Source organism: Xiphias gladius, chromosome 2 (assembly GCF_016859285.1).
Source record: "Xiphias gladius isolate SHS-SW01 ecotype Sanya breed wild chromosome 2, ASM1685928v1, whole genome shotgun sequence".
Classification (NCBI taxonomy): Eukaryota; Metazoa; Chordata; class Actinopteri; order Istiophoriformes; family Xiphiidae; genus Xiphias; species Xiphias gladius.
In genome coordinates, this window is record NC_053401.1 from 20,512,410 (window position 1) to 20,531,964 (window position 19,555).

Sequence of the window (19,555 nt, forward strand, 5' to 3'; positions counted from 1 at the left end):
GCCGTAGGGATAACACCAATCTCTGACCTCTCGAGCCTGGAGGAGGTCCCCCGATAGCCTCTCCTTCATGAATCTTTTAGGCCAGGAGAGTCTGCAGTTCAAAGTTCCTATGAACCCAAGAAATAATAAGCTCCCTGATTAGTGTGGCTAAAAATGCCGCACGCCAAAAAGGCTCCAGGTTGGCCCTGCTCAGTCATGGACCATTTACATGCTGGGAGGCCACTGTTGAGCATCTCTAGCTGGAGGGGATGAACACATCACACCTGACAGATAATCTGCTGTTGGTTGATCATGCAGTAAGCATCTAAACACCCCCAGACCTCACTCGCTGGTTGTTTCACTTTAGGGGCTAGGAGACCTTGTTGGACAGCCTCAACACCAACATCCAGACGGTCCAGCAGCCTGGATGGCCTCAAGATGCCCTGCAGGGTTTTTTTTGTTTTGTTTTTTTTGTTTTTTTTTTGGCATTTACAGTATTTCAGTCTTGAATGAGGATTGATCCAATCAAAATCTCAGACAAGATATCCACATGCTGGGTATCAGGACGCAGCTTGTTATAAAAAGTTTTCGGTGTATGTTCAGAGCCTGATATCACAGGAGGTCCGTAGGTGTTCATTAGAAAATAAATACATTTTTTCTTCGTTTTATTTTTAAAAAGATGTTGAACATGCGGGCTCAAAAACCTTACCCTCAACGTAGAGAGGCACTGATGTTCTTATAACACACCCTAGTGTCCACCTAATAGATTTATCAACCTTTAAACACATATTTTGCACCCATGCAAATGGCCTAGATGGACAAAAGAAGCAGTGGTCGGTAATAATGTGCAATATAAGCTGCGTCTTGCTAATTTTGCACACCACACTGTGACCACAGTAACTGCTGGTACCAGCAGCCCGAGGTGGCGAGCTTAAACAAAAACAATACAAAGGTGAGATGGGGTTTGTCAAGGAGAGATCACCCAGCTCATTACTGTGATCATCACCAAGGACATGCTCCTTGTGAGCTTTGTACAGGCTTCTGTGCACTAATTGCTGCACTCGAGACGGAATATAAAAGGTCCTTCATAGAGGACCGTCATACCATGAAAGTCTACGATGACAAACACATCACACTGTAGTCTTCTTTTGTTTCTGTCCTACTGTGTGTCTCGCTCCTCTTCCTCTTTTCTACTTTCTCTTTTTTAAATTCTATTTACTGTATGTATTTTTATAAAGGCCCATCTAGGGAAAAACTAATTACTACATCTGTTTTTAGTCATTTAGTTTGAATGTCTCCTTAGCTGCTACATTCCTCCACTATGTTCAGCGGCCAGTCACTAACTCTGTCCGTCTGCTGTTTGGTGCAGGACGGTAGCAGAGAGTGGGTTTATGACAGATTTTTGTTACCAAACAACTGCATGTATGCTGTCCGTTCTTGCTGCAAGGATTCAAACAGGTGGTTGTCACGTCCAAACTGCAGATTTATACAACTTGCGTGATGTCCCAGGTAGCAGTACCCTTTGTACTGTATGTGTACACGGTTGCAGAGTCCTGCACGGGTCAAATTTTTGCAAACCCGCACACCCAAAGCTCGGTACTGGAACCAACATGTTGCCCACAATTAGCTCTCGATCAAATCCAGACCTGACCCAACCCGTTAAAATAAGTCCAGTGACCTGATCCTTACCCGTAACGCTGATCACATAGGCTACACCGTCACTCACTTTAGAACCTATCTTTACGCAGGACTTGAACGAAGCCTGGTCTGATGTTATCTGCCGTTTTGTGTGATGCACTGTCCCATTCAGATGTTCAAAGCACTCGCTCAGTCAGCTCCCACTTGTAGTTGACAGAAGGCAAATTGAAAGAAAGCTAACCAATACCGCGGGAATCCGTCCGCATAGCCAAAGGGACTCTGCATTGCTATCGCTCAGCTGCATCCTCAGTTCTGGAATCATCACAAACTGAGGGGTGAGAGGCTTTTGTCGTAGGCATTCACGATAAAAAAATATCCTGGTGGCGAATTAAGCTAGATAAACATCACGCCGGTTTAGATGCTTAAAAAAAAAAAAAACTGTGCCTGTATTTTCATTTCTGTTTTATTTTCTTTGCTCTCTCTTTTTTTTTTTTATCCACGTATTTGGTTCATTTTTTACCCATGCCCATGCCTGTACCCATGAATTAATATGAACATGCTTTTCCCCTGTTACACATAATTTTTGCAGGCTACCTGTCGGATATGGGTGCAGCACTCTGCGTGTTTGGCACATTTGTGGTAGTGCTAATGAGCGTAAAATTAGTAATTTTGTTCTGTATTAACATAGAATGGTTACTTATTATTCCTTATACATGAACTTGTTGTTTAGATGCATCATGTACAGGCTGGATAAACACTGCATGCTGTCTGAGCAAATATTCTAAAACTGCAAATAGCAGTATTATTCATAGTGAAAGAATGTACCTTGTCCTAGTCTGTGCTTTTTGTAATAACCAAAATATATGGCATATTTCCCTGCATCATATGCAACAGCCATAATGAATTTTGGTTGGAGGGTTTGGTTTTGTTCCAGTGAAATATACTGTCAACTTATAAATGGCCCTGACATTGTTCCAGTGTGTAGCCTTGGGCACATACTGCTGTATATGTTTTAGCAGTGCTGGACTTTAATAATATCCTCTCCCTGTTCTCACTCCATACTGTACACACTCTTAGTATGAGGTGTGATCACACAGACAAAAAACCCTAGAAATGACAGCATGCAGTCTAAAACTGTTTGGCCTTTATTGTGGCTTTGATGGACAGATGCACAATGCATTATGTAGCTGAAATGCTTGAGCTAAATGTAGAGGACAAATTGTGCTCGTTAGTTAAAAAGCTCCAGTGACGACTTCGATAACAAAGAAATACAATAATAAATGCTGAACTGTTTTGAAAAAAAAGTAGTTGTTGAACTATTTTCAAGCTATTTTTAAACTGTTGAACTATTTTTAAAAAACAGAAATTAGCTGAACCTATTTCTTGGTTTCCTGAAACTGCTGCAAACAAACAGGAGGAAATAGTGTGTTTGTTGGGGACTATTTTTTTAGCTACAGATCAATCACATTTGTTTCTGTAATGCAACACCCAAAATAAACCTTATCACCAATGGAAGAAGTACTAATGCCTCAATGTAAAAATACTTCATCAGCCTACAAGTAAAAGTCCTGCATTTAAAATCTGATTTCAGTGAGTGCAGAAAGTATTAACTACTAATACTTAAGTAGTTAATACTTCAATTTAAAGTTAACACTGTAAGTGTGACCGATTTATAAGCGTGATTGATAAATGACATCATTAATACTGATGAGGTGGAGCTAGTTTTAACTTCAGTTAGGTATCCAGTGGTTACCAACTTAGGGGTCAGGGCCCCTCTAAAGAGTCACAAGATAAATCTGAGGGCTTGTGAAATGATTAATGGGAGGGCAAAGAAGAAAAAAGACAGCAGCCAGATGAAATCGGATTCATTTTCCAGTCTTGTCTCTAATCTTTGCTTATTCACCTCTTTACGTTATTGAAAGGAAGTCTGAAGCATGCCAAGGAGCCCGGACTGCTGCTTTATTGTAAGAGGGTCAAAAGCCAGAGAGGCCACTGGTTTAATCTTCAGTAATGTGTTGTATGTTGTAAGAAGACTGTGTTTTATGTAAAAGTACAATCTGAAAAGTTAATAGTAATTAAAGGTGTCACATAAATGTAATGGGTTAAAAAGTATTAAATCTCCCTGTGAAATGTAGAAATGTAGAGTAGAATTATAAAGGAGCATAGAAAGCAGATACTCAGGTAAATGTGATGCAGTGGGTATCACATTGATGTGGGCTTGAAGGCAAGTGATGAGGAAAGATGCAGCACAGACAAAGTCCACAAATAGCCCAAAGAGTTGCACACGATTATTCCGCTTTTTTGCCACATCGGCTAATAACCAGTAGCAAATGCTTTGGCACAGAGGAATATGATACATCCGGCTTTGGATTTACACACAGTATTTGTTTATCACTTCATTGTTGGTTTTGTTTTTTTGGGGTTTTGATGACAAGAAGTAAAATATAGAACACCGCCAGAATTATCCTTTAAACTCAGCGACAGACCAATCCAGCATCACCAATTTATTGTTCATTCAATTTCCTCAGCCAGGCCGTGTTTTTATATGCGGCTTGAAAGTATCATAAATACTTTAAACGGATTTTTTAGAGACAGGAGGCCCACTGTTAGCTCTGACCCCACATTTGTCACCTCCTCTCTCCCGTCTACCCCCCACCCCACCCGACTCCGATCCTGGGGACAGATTAATGGGGGGAAAATTTGGACCGTTTCACCAAAGGGACAACTGTCATCGATTCTGCTGTTAGTATTCTGCCACAGGAGGAGATATTCAGCAGGATGCGTTTGTACTCTCCTGCTTTCTTCCAAGCACACATGCATAGACAAAACCTCCGGCACACACACAAACACACACTTCCAAGCACATACACTCTGCTCTCTTTCCTCCTATTTTATATTTAACTTCAATCTGTCAATTAAAGAGTGAGAGGGCAACTAAGAAAAAAGACAGAGGGAGAGGAGACAGCAAGAAGCACAGAACTAATTAGGCAACTGTGTAATTTTAATTAGCTGTTTTGATAATTAAACTAATTAGTTCCCCTGTGCTTCCACAACATGCAGCCGACTGGAGTTTTTTTTATATCAAGGCTTCAGAGCTCCACTCTGTTGGTTAATTAGTCACTTTTGCATCAGAAAGCTTTATTGATAGCCTTAATTTGCAGTTGAAATGAGAAATCTGCTGTCAATAATTCGGATAATTGCCCGCTGTTTGATTGCCGAGAACAAAAGTAAGCGGCCCCAGCTCAACACATCTGCAAATCCCAGGGGTCGTTTCCTGAATGCTTAGGCTCTGTGATCTACATATCAGCAAATAAGCTCCCCCCTGCTTGCTTCTCCTTCTTGACCTCACTAACTAGAAGAGAATCCAGCTAAATAAGGCAAAGATTGACCCACCACACCCCTCTCCCATCCCCGTTCCCAAAACACCTCCTTAAAACACCACCCACAGCCCGGCCTGTGATTCTTCCTCTTCTGCTTGCTAACTTTAAGTGTCCTGCATGTGCGATAATTGGAAAAGAAGGCAGGGGAGGAAAAAAAACAGAAGGAAAGTCACTGCTTGCTTTGTAGCTAATTAGTGTCCTTGGAATTAAATGAGCAGCTCGTTGTGCACCTCCAGCTCCTGCGGCCCATGTTTGTGAATTGAATAATTGATTCTCCTCCACTAATCAGAGACCGACATAATGAGCCAGTTTAATTAAATGGGGATCTAACCTGGCGAACACTGGGAAAATATTTGCTCGTTTATGGTTAATCAGGAATAACACAGTGAGTTGGGGGGGGGGGGTTGCAGGATGGGAAGAAATATTGGTTGGTGTGTGCTTGTGGTGCTGGGTAAACTTAGACGCAGCTAACAGGGAAAACAATTGTGCTACCGTGGAGCTAGCAGCAGCCCTGCTGTCATTGACCGTGACTGTGTTTCCATTGACTCAAATATTCTGACGTTTGAACTGACTATAAATCAGACTATTGTCACAAGGCTGTTGGACTGGATTGTTCGTAAAGGTTTTTTGCTTATCTGCAGAGCGCAGTCTGATTAATGACTGATGTTGCCCCCTTCACATGTTACTGCGTCACAGTTCCCCTTCAACCTCAGATTTTTTTTTTTAAATAAAATTAGCATATACCTGCACTATATGAATGTGTTTACAAGTTCCTAGCGTTGTAGCTTAGCTGAAAAGAAGGCCTGGTATATAATCAGGCTCCAGTCCAAATGATTGTACTTACCAAGAGGCCAGACAGGAAAATAAGCTGTAAAAAAAAAAAATTGTGTAATTATTGTGTTGTAGATGGTTACATGTTGTAATGCCAGTCACCATCTGGCAAGGAAATCTAAGGATTGTCCCCAACTGAAAAATCATGTACAGGTACTTTATTTAAACATATTCCTTATATGTGACCTCTTATGATTGAGATTAATTACTGTCCTCTCTAATAGGCGTTTTCCTTACGTCTTCAACTGTAAAAAAAAAAAAAAAAAAAAAAAGAGCACCTTTTTATGCAGCAAAGCTCATCCGCAGCCACTAGGATCTTATGGAGTTAGGTAGGGTGAGTACAAACTATCCAACTCTGGTGCCTTTAAATAAGTAGCAGAGTCTAGGTCTTCTATACTTCACAGGCCCTGAGAGCCTAGAGCATCTCGAGGGGGAAGCACTGAAAGCAGTGTGAGAGTAGACAGGTAGCCGGGCTAGGCTAAAGGCTTAGCCTACTAGGACTGCTCTCCAGTCTACTGTTTGCTCACTATACAGTAAGCTGGCATTTGTGTGGTTTCTGCATAGCAATATTCTGTGCTGGGCAGGCTAGCTTGCTAGCAAACGGACAGGGAATCATTGCTGTCCGGTAAGACTTGTTGCAGAGGCCTGTGTGTTTATATCAAAAAGGAAAGGTACATGAATGCTGTGGTTGCGTCCAAACAATGTTCTCTGCTGGTGGAGTTTATTATCTCCCAATGGAGTTCACCACTGTTGCTTTTGTAGCAGTCTACCTGTAAAGCCCCTTCACAGACTTTTGATAGTGTCTGCATGTGACTGCAGACAGTGTTAGGAAGACCGTCTCCAAGGTCAACCCCCACAAAGCAGCAGAACCAGACAGAACCCCAGGTAATGCCATTGGGGCTTGCACTGGACAGATTGCAAATGTCCTCACTGACATCTGCAACATCTTGTTGGCCCAAGCAGTCATCCCCATGTGCTTCAAGTCAACCAACATCATCCCAGTGCCCAGTGCTGTCTGAATGATTGCCAGGCCGTAGCGCTCACACCTATCATCATGCGGTGCTTCACGAGGCTCGTTCTACAGCACATTAAGTCCAGCCCCCACATCACTCTCCATCCCATCCAATTTGCTTATCACTCAACCAGACGCAGCAATATCGGTTGCCTCCACCCAGCCCTGTCCCACCTGCAGAGAAAGAATGTTTATGTTGGGATGCTGTTCACTGACTTTGGCTTGGCCTTTCAATATAACCCTACAAAACCTGATTGTGAAGCTGAGCCAGCTAAGCCTTAACAACTCCCTCTGCAACTGGGTCCTGGACTTCCTCACTGGTAGGCCACAATCAGTCTAGACCAGCAGCTACACCTACAGAACCACCAAACTGAATACCAGCACTCCCCAGGGCTTTGTCCTCAGCCCACTCCTTTTCACGCTGCTGATATGCGACTGCACTACATCATCCAGCTCCAACCTCATCATTAAGTTTGCTTATGACACAACAGCAGTGAGCCTCATCAGCAACAAGGATAAAACAGCTTACAGAGAAGAGGTGAACCTACTAGCAGCGAGGTTTAAAAACGAACAACCTCTCCCTAAACAAAGGGAAAACAAAGAAGGTTACTGACTTCAGAAAGACACTCGTGATAACACACTGCTGACCATCGATGGTACCGCTGTAGAGAGGGTAAGCTGTACAAACTTCCTGGGGGTGCAGATCACAGAAGACCCCTCCTGGACCTCACATGTGACAGCACTCTCCATGAAATCACAGCAGCAACTCCGATACCTGCAACGACTGAAGGAAATGAGCTTCCCTCCATGAATCCTCACCACGTTCCACAGAGGCACCCTTTAGAGCATCCTCACCACCTGCATCACTGTCTGGTATGGAAACCACAAGGTCCCTGACCATAAGCCCTTCAAATGGAAAGTGAAAACAGCAGAAAAGTTCATCAGTACTTCTCTCCCCTCCATTCAACACACCTATGAAGCACAGAGCTTCATAGGTCTTCAGCACCGTGAAGGAACCCACTTCACTTTAAGTTCTATGAAATATCCTTATTGTGACATTTAAATCAAAAGAGTTTAACACTGTGTTTTAACTTAAACTTGTAGCAATAGTTCATCAAGGTCAACAAATGGTAAAACTGAGAGACAAAGACCTTTAACATTTAGAATAAGTTATTGAACAGTCAGGCCCTTCACACTACATATGAAATATGACAGGCGTGTGACACACTCCTCAGATGAGGAGGAATGCTGTCTGCTGCTTTGCTCCTATTGTCTGGATGTGAGAGGAAGCAGCCCCTAACGTGACCCCTGACCACCAGCCAGCTGCTGGAACCCAGAGCCAAACCCCTGTTTTTCTACCTCCAAGTTTATGAGAACAATAATAGTGTGCGGGTGGCAAAGACATGCTTACAGCCAAACACACTTCAACAGCACAATGTCTGGACTTGCTGGACTTTGTGTCTGCTTTCACACCTACAGTAGTGCCAATAAAGAAGCATAACTAAACTTAGGAATGTTGAATGTTGCTTCATGTTTGTTGATGGCAGTGCTATTACATCTGCGAGCTGTTATAATCCATTTTAAAAAACAATGGAGGTTTCATTTACAGAAATTAACTTGCTTTGAAGCACAGTGATAAGAGAACAAATTTTGATCTTGCCTTTCATATATGAAGCTTATAAGCCTATAAATATAAGCTGTGTCTGAATTCACTCACCTGTTCACTCATTCACTACTTCCTATATAATAGACAGCCAATAGTTTAAGTGAGCAGTAAATTGTGATTTCAGACAATTATCTTCAATTTGCATAATCACAGACAAGTATAATTCTGCACGTCTGTAAACCTAGAAAACTGTTCATCTGTTCATCGCTAAAATGTGATGGGTTGCATTCTGGGACTCTTACCAGAAAGTTGATGCAATCAATACTACTTTTTTTATTCCCTGGGCCTTTTTCACTGCAGACATTTCAACTTGTCATGGTAGGAAGGACACAGGTGTTACTGATAAGATTACGGATGGCTCATAATGTTTCGTGTGATGATGTTCTCCAGCAAAAATGTCCGAGTGCACCAGCAGCAGATATTACTGTTGTCAGGGTTTGCCAAGCTAAAATTACTCAGTAAACCAGTAGTTCTCAAATCTAGGGGCACTGTCGCTAGTGGCAATTTGTTTAACCTGACCTTTTGTTATTACTGCTGCTGAGTGAGCCCAACAGCCGAGCATAACCACAACTGATTGCATGCTGTGCTGGTAGACGTTGCGGCATCTATGCCAAAAGAAGGCTGAACCTCGCATACAAGAGGATGCTAACCACCCCACCAACTCCCTTAGTCTCTCCACAGCACACGCAGGCAGCAGTAAGGGTTGGGGGTGGTTAGGAATTAAATCATTACATTTACATCGGGGCTAGTCAAAAAACATTCCTGACTAAAGCCCCAGAAGCCTGATGCTGGCGACGGCGACGGGAAGACCCACAACTACACGCACAAGTTTTGTGACTGTCTCCCATGCTGGTGACGCTATCATGGTGACAAAATCTGTCCACAGACAGACATAAACACCTGCTAAAGTACTCAAAACCGCCATGATGACACACACACATACACAGAGAGACTCACAAGGTGAAAAAATGGTCAGCCATAATGTCACGGCTGGTAATAAATACCGCAAATTAAATCACCACAGGGATGAGGCGCAGTGTCTTTGCAGCCTGAGGGTTTGCCTGGGATAGAAGAACATAAATGAGCTACACCTGGTTCCCATTGGAGCCTAATCGGGCTCATGTAAGGTGGACTGACCGTTAAGGTGGACCAGCCAATCCTACTAAAATCCAGGCTTGCTTAAGGTGGGCTGACCTTTACGGTTGAATAGCTAACCGTACTACATGTCCTTAAATATTTGTTCTATATTGCACTGTGGTCCATTAGGTACAACATTTCGTTTTCCTGCATGTTGACATACATTAGTGTGAAAATGACAATTAAAACTGAACTTCAATTTGAACTTAACAACCTGTATCTTACGGTGTAGCCATTTTGGGGCAGGCTCCTGAACCTGAATTTCAGCACTGCTCAGGAAATGATATTAAATCCGATTCAGGAACTCTCAGTGTGATAAGGAATGCAACTGCTGGTTTGCAACATGTCAAACATGTCAAATATGATTCATAAACAAATGCACGTTTATCTAAGTGCTGCAAGAAAGTATGACTGAATAAACAGGCAATATACTGACTCAGCATATTCGACGTGTGTTTCGTGGCCTTGATGGCTGGTGACATAGTAGATAGTTTAGTTACATTTCCCACCAACGTTCGGGTTGCGTATTCATAACCACAACACATCTTCAGTAGTGAGGCGTAAGCAGTGTGAGAGTGTAACCAAAAGTCACATCATTGTATTTTATTTTGTCACTCAAAACACACACACACACACACACACACAAATATTGAAACAGAACACGACAATGGCGATGTTTGTTTCACTGATGTATAACCAAAGCATTCTAGTTTGTAAAACACAGTGGAAAAGCAAGGTCAAAACTACAGTTTACAGCTTATTACAAGTTCAGGTTATGAGAAGCTTGAGGTTGCAGGTGATTGAGTCCTCGTAGATATACACTATCCATGTCCTATCTGGTACCAACGCTCAATATTGGTTTCTTTTAATCATTACTCAGACATGCTCATGTAGGTCATATCGGTCATGATGTAAAGCAATGACAAGCAACCTAGTTTAAATGTGAGGACTCATTTTAATTTCAAAACACAGAATTTACAGCCACAGATAATATCCAAGCATCCATAACAGTCACTGTGGGTGAGATACTCATACCATAGTATGTTAAAACTTACCTTCATCCAATAGTTCTTTTTTCTTTTCTGAATTTACTGACTTTACTAACTCTTTGTAAAACACTCGATGCTTTCACTTCTTAAGGTTTCCGAACATCCTTCAAATGAAACAATCTCAACACTAAGACCATAATCTTTAACGGTGGATGTGAGTAGATTCTGATTTCTTTTAAGGGATCACAAACCAAAAAGGTTGGGAACCACTGGTAGATAGTAATTTTAGTCCAAGTATTCAATCAAACTTCCTTGGGTGGCTGTGGCTCAGGAGGTAGAGCGGGTCCGTCCACTAACCGGAAGGTAGGTGTGTCAATCCAAAGCTCCTCCATTCCACATGTCGAAGTGTCCTTGGGCAAGACCTTGAACCCCGGATTGCCCCTGATGGCTGTGCATGGGTGAATGTGGGTGTGAAGTGCTTTTAGGGGTTGATAAGACTAGAAAAGCGCTACATATAAGTGCAGTCAATTTACCATAAAATCTGCGTCACATTTGGGCTCAAAATTCTAGTGCATGTAAATGCTGTCACTCCGTAAATGTTTTTCTAATTGTGAAATCAAGAAACAAGTGTATTTCTGATAATATATATATATATATAGGCCACCCCATAGACCCCATAGATCTTAAAATGGGGGAGTATCACCGCATCCTCCTGCCTGTCAGATATGTCACCAGCCTCTGGCAGCAAGATGACTCGAGCACACTGACCTTTCCTTATCACTTTGGTGGAGAGCTGGGGACCCTTCGCCAGGGTCCCTGTCAGTGCAGCCACAGGGTAGTCAGGGCCTGATAACAAAGCTGGCCCACGGCTGTGAACCTGAAGTCCATCACAGCCCTGGGTGGACTGAACAGAGGAAGTGAGGAGGTCAGACGTCCTGTACTACATAAAGTTTGGATAGAAAAGTATATTTGTGATGAAGCTGTGATCATGTCTGGCTACTGATTACAGCTCTAAAGACTACATTTAGAGTAGCTAATTAACAAAGAAGGCCATTACTAAGAATATTTACAGCCTCTATGAACTTCAGGTTACATCGAAGGGCCACCAGGTCAGATTTGGTAGAAAAATCTGAAGGAACTGTTGCCACTACCTTTGATGTCATTTCTCCCTGCTGTGTCGGTATCTTCAGTCACATTTGATGATGCAGTGCCTCAGCTGCACTCTGCTTCAGCAACTCAGAACTGTACAGTGAAAAAATGTAAAAATCTTAGATACTACTGAAGAAAAGTAATCAAAGGGATACTCTAGTCTCTAATAACTTAGTTCTTATTTTTGTGCTTTTGTTGATCATTCCCATCAATAATAATAATGTTCTCATCAAGTCAGTGGCTGGGATCTGGGAATACAGCAACATCACTAAAAAGAGGTCTGACAGATCAGGAAACATGAGAAGTCTAATGATTAGACAGGTTGCAAACAACCCTCCAGGTTATCCAAACTTATTTGGAGGTGAAAACAAAAGCAAACAGTGAAATTAATACTCTAAACATCTATCACAGTTTACATGACTGTTCTCACCAGAAAAGCAACAATACTGTCATCTTGTCGTTTGCTCAAAAGCTTGAAACTACTTATGTTTACATCTCCTCTTCTGGCTGTAAGAATTAGGACTGCTGTACTTCCCAACCTAAGGAAGCACTGGTTGGGCCCCTGCAGAGGGTCAAGATAAATCTGAGGGGTTGTTATATGATTAATGGGAAAGGGATGAAAACAAAGAAACAAAGTTGTGATGAACAAATCTGTTCACGGTTTGAAAATTTTCTCTGATCTTTGCCTTTTTTTGTGCAGAAATTGGATCATTTTACCTCTTTGGGCCTCAAACAGTTATATAAATGAAAACAGTCACCATCCCCATTCCCAACACTAAACCATATACAGTACTCCGATCAACCACAACATTCAAACCAGTTACCGGTTTTAGTGTTTTGGCTGAAAGGTGTATACAGTACACACACACACACATATATATACGTATATATATGGACACACATATATACGCAACCTGCACATACTTTTGTGCACAGGTAAGTCAGTGTTGCGTTATATTTTTGATTTTTGGCTTGGTAAATCCCTTGTTTTGCAAAGAGCATGTAATTCCCTTGTGTTCAGTGAATTTATATTTTGCATGTTTTCTAAACAGAGAATAAAAGAAATGCCTTTGTGTTTGCAGTGCAATTCTGAGAGCACAGTGTTGCCACAGTTCTGATGTTTACCTTAATTCATCAATGAGCAGGTGGGGCTTTGAGGGGCTGACAGAGAATCATTGAGAAACGGTCTTTGTGGGGGGAAAAAAACAAAAATGGAGCATTGAAATTCTGCACCAGAGGAGAGGGGAGAGGAGAGGGAGCTTTGAACCAGTTGCCTGTCAGTCTTTTGCTGTGTTTTTGTGTGAGGAGATGACTGAGATTTCCCTGTTCCTCCTCCATGCTACCTCTCTCCAGAGTCTGGGCAAACCTGCTGCACAGGTTGGAGAAAAGTTGAGTTTGTGGACTTTGAAAGGGGAAAGAGAAGTAAAATCTATCTTGCTTTTCAACTTTCACAACAGCAACACACAACATCCGTGCCTCAGCAGAGTGTGCATGGGAATAAAAATATACAGTCAAATAACCTGGGATTGTAGCACAGAGTCAGGGAGGACAGCTGTATTATTCTACTCATCATTTGAAATTTACAGCTGGGTTTATTTTCTTCACTTACTGATGTAAACTTCAGCTATATCAGTGTTTGCCACCTGGTCTCCATTATTAAACACTGACCACATGATGGCCCTTCCAAATTGAAGACTGTCAGAATTCGTCTCTGCCAATGTCTCTTTGTGCATGGATGGATTATAACGACCACGGGGCCTGGACACGAACTTGCCACAGGCCCCAACCCAAACATGCAAATAGTAGGCCTACACACTCATTGTGTATGCCCTCCCAGAGCACACAGAGTCTGGTCTCACAATAGCATTGGGAAACCCCCAACCCCACAGCATGTATTAATTTGAATTTATGTTCTTATGTTAATAACTGCCCTTTTAGGTCTGTTTTGTTCTATACATGTCTGGCATTGCACTGTATATACATCTTTAGGAGTCAAACACACCTTAATTCAATTAAAACTGCAGTGAAAAAATATCCTACCTAAACCACCAGCTTTCTTCTCGTCTCCTTTGAAGAGAAGTCATTGATCAAGTCGTCAAAGTCCAACTCCCAGTAGAGTTCCGATTCAATGGCCATGAGTGACATCCTTGTCCTTGGTTCATTTTTAAACCTGGACATTTGTGTAAAAGGACTGTTCTCCCTGGCAGTTTCTGACAAGAAGTGTCAGATACAGTCTTAATGCAATGTATACATTGGGAAATGTTGACTGTAATCCAGAGGTGAGCATTGTTTTCAGAAGTTTCAATGGAGGCATGTTCAGTCCATCAGCTCTAATGGAAGATCTGAAGCAAATCATTTCATTGGCAAGACTTCCGTCCAAATCAGAGGGATAGGCAGAGGAAAGCATGCTCATTTGAGGTCTCTGGTAAGAACAGGACCACAAACAGATCACAAAGGTTCTTGTATGAGGGCAAGACTGTGGCAAAGACTGGTGACTAAGTTATCAACAGCCACATTAAACTTCAGGTGTCTCTTTTCTCATTTTCATCCGCAGATATAAGTTCTAAGACCCCCCTTATTTTACAGTAATTCTGCCGAAGGGCTTTAGGGGAGTCACATGGGCGCTCCACCGCGTGTTTGATGGTGACTTTAATCTTTGGTCTATATGGATAACACAGTTCCCAAAAACTCGCCCCCACCTATGTGTAGATGCAGCGCTGAATGTGTACAAGGACTGCAGTAAATCAAGAAAACTTTCCCCTTTCAGGGCTGCTGGCCTCTATGCTGTTTACACTCACTACATTTAAAGAATGGGCAGCACAAGGTACATAATGGATTAATGGGTGTCTTTGCTAAGTGTACTTGCAGTCCATTGTACCATCCGACATATTGCTGGCATTATCAAATGACTGGCCTCTACAATTAGATGAGTCCAGCCCAACTCTGTCCACCATGGAAACCACACATTCTGCCAAACTTTTTTCCTTTATGGCTCTGAATTGGTTCAAAAGCCAGAAAACGTTCCACTCTCTAACCTTGCTTGCTAACAAATCTAAAGATAAATCTTAACTGATCGACATGAGCTAGGTCTGGGGTTGAATCTACAATGACAGAGGAATTTTTCGCAAAACAAAGCACTTCTGCAATTACTTGCCTGTTTTTTTTCGCCCATTAACTCAATCAACTCCTCTCTATTTTTTAACGATAAGTACTCCCTCTGCCCTTCCAACCATATGTTTCAATGTGTTCTGCCAGAAAATGGGTCAAATTTTGATATTAACAAAATTAGTTTCCATTCTGTGGCGATTCCAGGAGCACGTCTTTCCTTAACTGCCAGTCCTCTTTCTCCTGAAAACTTCACAACTGCCACAGCACGTCATAGAACATCCCTCAAAAAATTAGCTGTTTCTGGGCCCAAACAAGTGACCCAGTACCACTCAACCTCTGCATCAGTGTTAGCATGGTAGACTTGGTCTTGGCTCCTCTGACGCTCAGAAATGCAGTGCGAATGTTTCCAGTCACAAGAACCATCCACAAATGCTTTTTTTTTTTCTGGTCCCAAAAAGTTTGAAGTTGAAGCAGAATACATGTCCAGTTGATGCTGAATATAACAGTCATTCATATGGTCCATTAGGCAACCGACTGCACAACATGTCATTTGTCAATGACCGAACCCCGACAACCTAATCCAGTCTCATACAGTTGCAGGGTATTTTGCTTGTCTGCTGTGAAACGAAGAGGCCCCTCTTTCAGTGGGAATCATTTTTATTTTGTCAATTGATTTATTTCCCCACATTCTTGAAATCATTCATGTCCGAAATACAAGTTGCAATGAAGTCATTTGAGGGAGAACAAACAGATCCTATCAAGCTTTTGGACGAACTGGTACACATCTTAACATCAAAATGCAGCAGAGTAGTAAACCCTATGGCAAAAAAATTGATGTACTGAAGGATGCCATCGATGGACATCTCAGTCCATCACCATAACTTGGGTACCTTTTCAAGAGGTGTCCAATCTTCAATATGCAATAGAGAAAAAAAAGGTCATTTGGAGAAGGTGCATGACCTACATTGTTGCTTTAAGCAAGGAGCTGCAAGCACGGCTCTCAGACAACCTAGAAGCCTTGTGAATCATGGCCTTGTTCAGTGTTAAGGAAATAAAGGCATTACTGAAATTATTAATTTAGCAGAGCTACTTGGGTACCAGCCCCAAACACCTGACAAAATTGTTTTCCAATGGAGAAACATCCATCTGTTTAGGTGGAAGTCAACGGAAAATACAGTCGAGTTTCAGAGTGAAGTAAAAAACTAGACAGACTGCTCCGGATCAAATCCATTTGAAGAACTGTGCAAAGCTGCACTCACTGCTCTCTTCTTGCCACACTCAAATGCGGAGGTTGAACAGCTGTTGAGGCAAATGAGTGTGGTCAAGTCAAAGTTAAGAGATCTTAAGAATCTTTCTTATTGACTGAATCTGGCTGGTGATAGATGTCACCAGCATAAACTAACAAGTGAGGTTCTGCAGCAGTTTGGCACCACAGCAGCATACAACTTTAAGGCCACTCCATTCTCTTTTGCTAGTTCCAGCTCAGTTACAATGCAGTGGGACAGCGAAGATGAAGAGAATTTCCTTGCCAATCTCGTTTCATCATATTTACTTATGCAAGGAGTGGACGCTGTGGAACTGATGGCGGCAGCGTCAGCCACCATCAGCGTGCAGTGCAGTGTGAGGAAAACGGGAGGAAAACATTGAGCAGCTAGCCAGCCAAGCAGCACAACAACCCAGACAGAACTGGAAAGAGGTGTCCAGTGCACACATCTAATTTGTGTCAAGTTGCTAGCTGCAATTGTTCAGTAAGATAGCATATACTGTATGATATACCTTGTTATTAGCTTGTACCTATAATTGTTGACAGTTAGGTAGAATGTTAACTAACTGGCAATACGCTGCTCAAAACCATGATGCTCTGAATGTTTAGTTTTACTAGTTAATAAAAAAATAAATAAAATGTAATTGTTAAATAATGTGTTCAATAATTCATTGTGCTGTCTTTAAAAATAAAAATATCTGATCATAAAAAATGTGTTGTTGATTGGTTCTAATTTGATGAGGTCATAATGTAAGGACATCATCATGCAATGACACACTTGACTGGTCTTGTGTGTTTTTTGTGGGCTAGAGGTCTTATTGCTCTTATGTAGAGTTTTCTACCACCAATCTTTCTACCGAATATAGTGAATTTCGAGAACCTAGAGAACCAAGTGAACCTGTAACCAAACTGACCAGTAAGATATTGGGTCTAAAATATATTGGAGATATCATTACCTTAGATACTAAACCCCAGATCAGCAGCATAGATTATCGTTCAGGAAAAGGTTACATGTCACACATTGCAATAAAATTAGAATAAAATCACATATCCCATCAAATTCATGTTATACAACATAATTAGTAACGACAGACTAATACAGTACACATCCACCGATCAGACAATGGGACAATGTAGCGCAGAGTAGTTAGCAACGATCCATACGTCAAGAGAAAAAAAATAGGAAAAAAGCAAAAAGGAATAGCAAATGATTGATAAAGACAAAACAGACAACAGGAAGGCAGCAGAGAAAGACAGCAAGTGCTCTAATGTTGACACTGACATGTTAACAAGCCACAGCTTCAACTGGAGGGCGAAAGAAAGCTAACTGTTGAGTTCTCTAATGTGCACTGGTAGAAACTTCCATACTTTTGACATTTACAGAAAATTATGATAAACTGAAGGTGCTTCTTCAAATAGAAATGATGCAGTCTCCCCTTATGGTAGCTCTGGTAACCTGAGTGCTTGTTCTTTGCATAATATATGTCTGAAGTGAAGGACGAACACAATTATTCAAAAAAAAAAAGAAGAGAGGATTAAGGATTAATATATTGTACACTGTTTTTCCACCTCAGTGTAGATTTGTTAGTCTGTGCCCAGCTCATCAGAAAAATGTGTGAAATGTGGAATGATAATAGCCTTCATCATAGCTGTTTGGCACACATTTCTAATAAACCTAAAATTAGTTAAATTGAGCCCTAAATCTGGCACATTTTTTTTACATTAAAGAAAGATTAGAATCTATCCAGACACCTAGATACTTAAAGTCGGACATAATTTGTAGCTTTTGCCCTGATATCATTATATATAAATCATTATAACCTGAACAGTTTTAGTTACATTTAACTTGAGACTTGATTGGTCTAGCCACACTGTAATATGGCTCATTGCATTAGTAAATTTGGAAGCAGCTTTCTGTTTTGGGCAACCATGTGCAAAGAAAACTGTCAGTGGCATATAGCTGGATGTTTACATCAGGACAAAACGAAGGCAGATTGTTAATATCCAGACAAAATAAGAGTGGTGAAAGTATAAATCCTTGTGGGACACCAGTACGTGTGTTAAGAATGGTGGATTTATGATTATGAACATTTACATATTATTTTCTGTCATTTAAATATGGTTCTATCAATTTGAGGAAATCAGGTGAAAAATTAAAGGAAGACACTTTATGAATAAGTATCCTCTGATTTACAAAAGCCTTTCTGAGGTCAAGGAAAACAGCCCCAGTAGTAACACCCTTATCCATCACTGATTTAATCTAATAATAAGAAAAGATCATTTGTGATCGGAGAAGCCAAATACTCTTTAGAGACTTAAGCATTACAGTGTCCATACTAAAGCTATTTTTGGCTTTGGAGGTATTAAGTGAGTTTATTATCCTTATTTTCATGGTCAGAGATGTGTGTGTGTGTGTGTTTTTCATTGTCTACCAGCATTAGACTTATAAATCTTGAACAAGTTATTTATGCAATTTCAGGAAGTCCCTAAATGCATATTTCCCTCACTTGAAGAACTTAATGACTGTCCCATATTACCCAAAGCATGCCATCCCACATTCTTATTCATATTTGATTAAGTGGGACAACTAAAAAATGTTTGGAAAAAAAAACAAAACTAAAACACATTTTCTGCACTTTAATGCATATATCGTTGCTTGAATAGCTCACAAACATAATTTGATAACAATTAGGAAAAATGTCTTACTTATGACACATTTATATATTTAACAGGAGAGAAGTAAACACAGTATAATGATGAAATAGCGTTTGTTTAATGCTTAGCTTTGTAAAAGTTTTTGGTATGGTATAGATATCGGTAGATGAAAGTACTGATCAGGGTGCTTTCTCCATAATGCTTGATGGCCTGATTGCAACGTAAGGTTACTGATGCACGTATGCCAAGTGTGTCATAGAAATATAAATACCTTTAAAAAGACAGACCTGTATCTAAAAAGGTTGAAATAAAACTGTAAGTTAAAAGTGCCTGCCTGTCAACTAACATCAGTTTCTAATGTTTTTTTGTCGGGGATCTGTGAAATGATGAATGTGCGATGTTCGTACACAACAGTAACTGTGCTCTATTTACTCTTGTCAGTCTCCATCTTGAATGATCACACTGTTGTGAATAATGAGGTTCTCATCTGAATTACACTGCGACAACACACCACATATAGTTGGTCATCATCATATACTGACAAATTGAAAAAAGGAATTACGCTAATACAAAATACATTTTCAGTATTTTATTACCCAAAAATTTATTTCACTTTAATGTAGAGAAATGCATGCAGAATGTCACTGTAAATGCCTATTGGTATAGGCTGGTCATTTAAAAAAACTGTGGTTAAAAAAAAAAACATCAACATCAAATGCAGCAACAACGAAAACAACAACAACAACG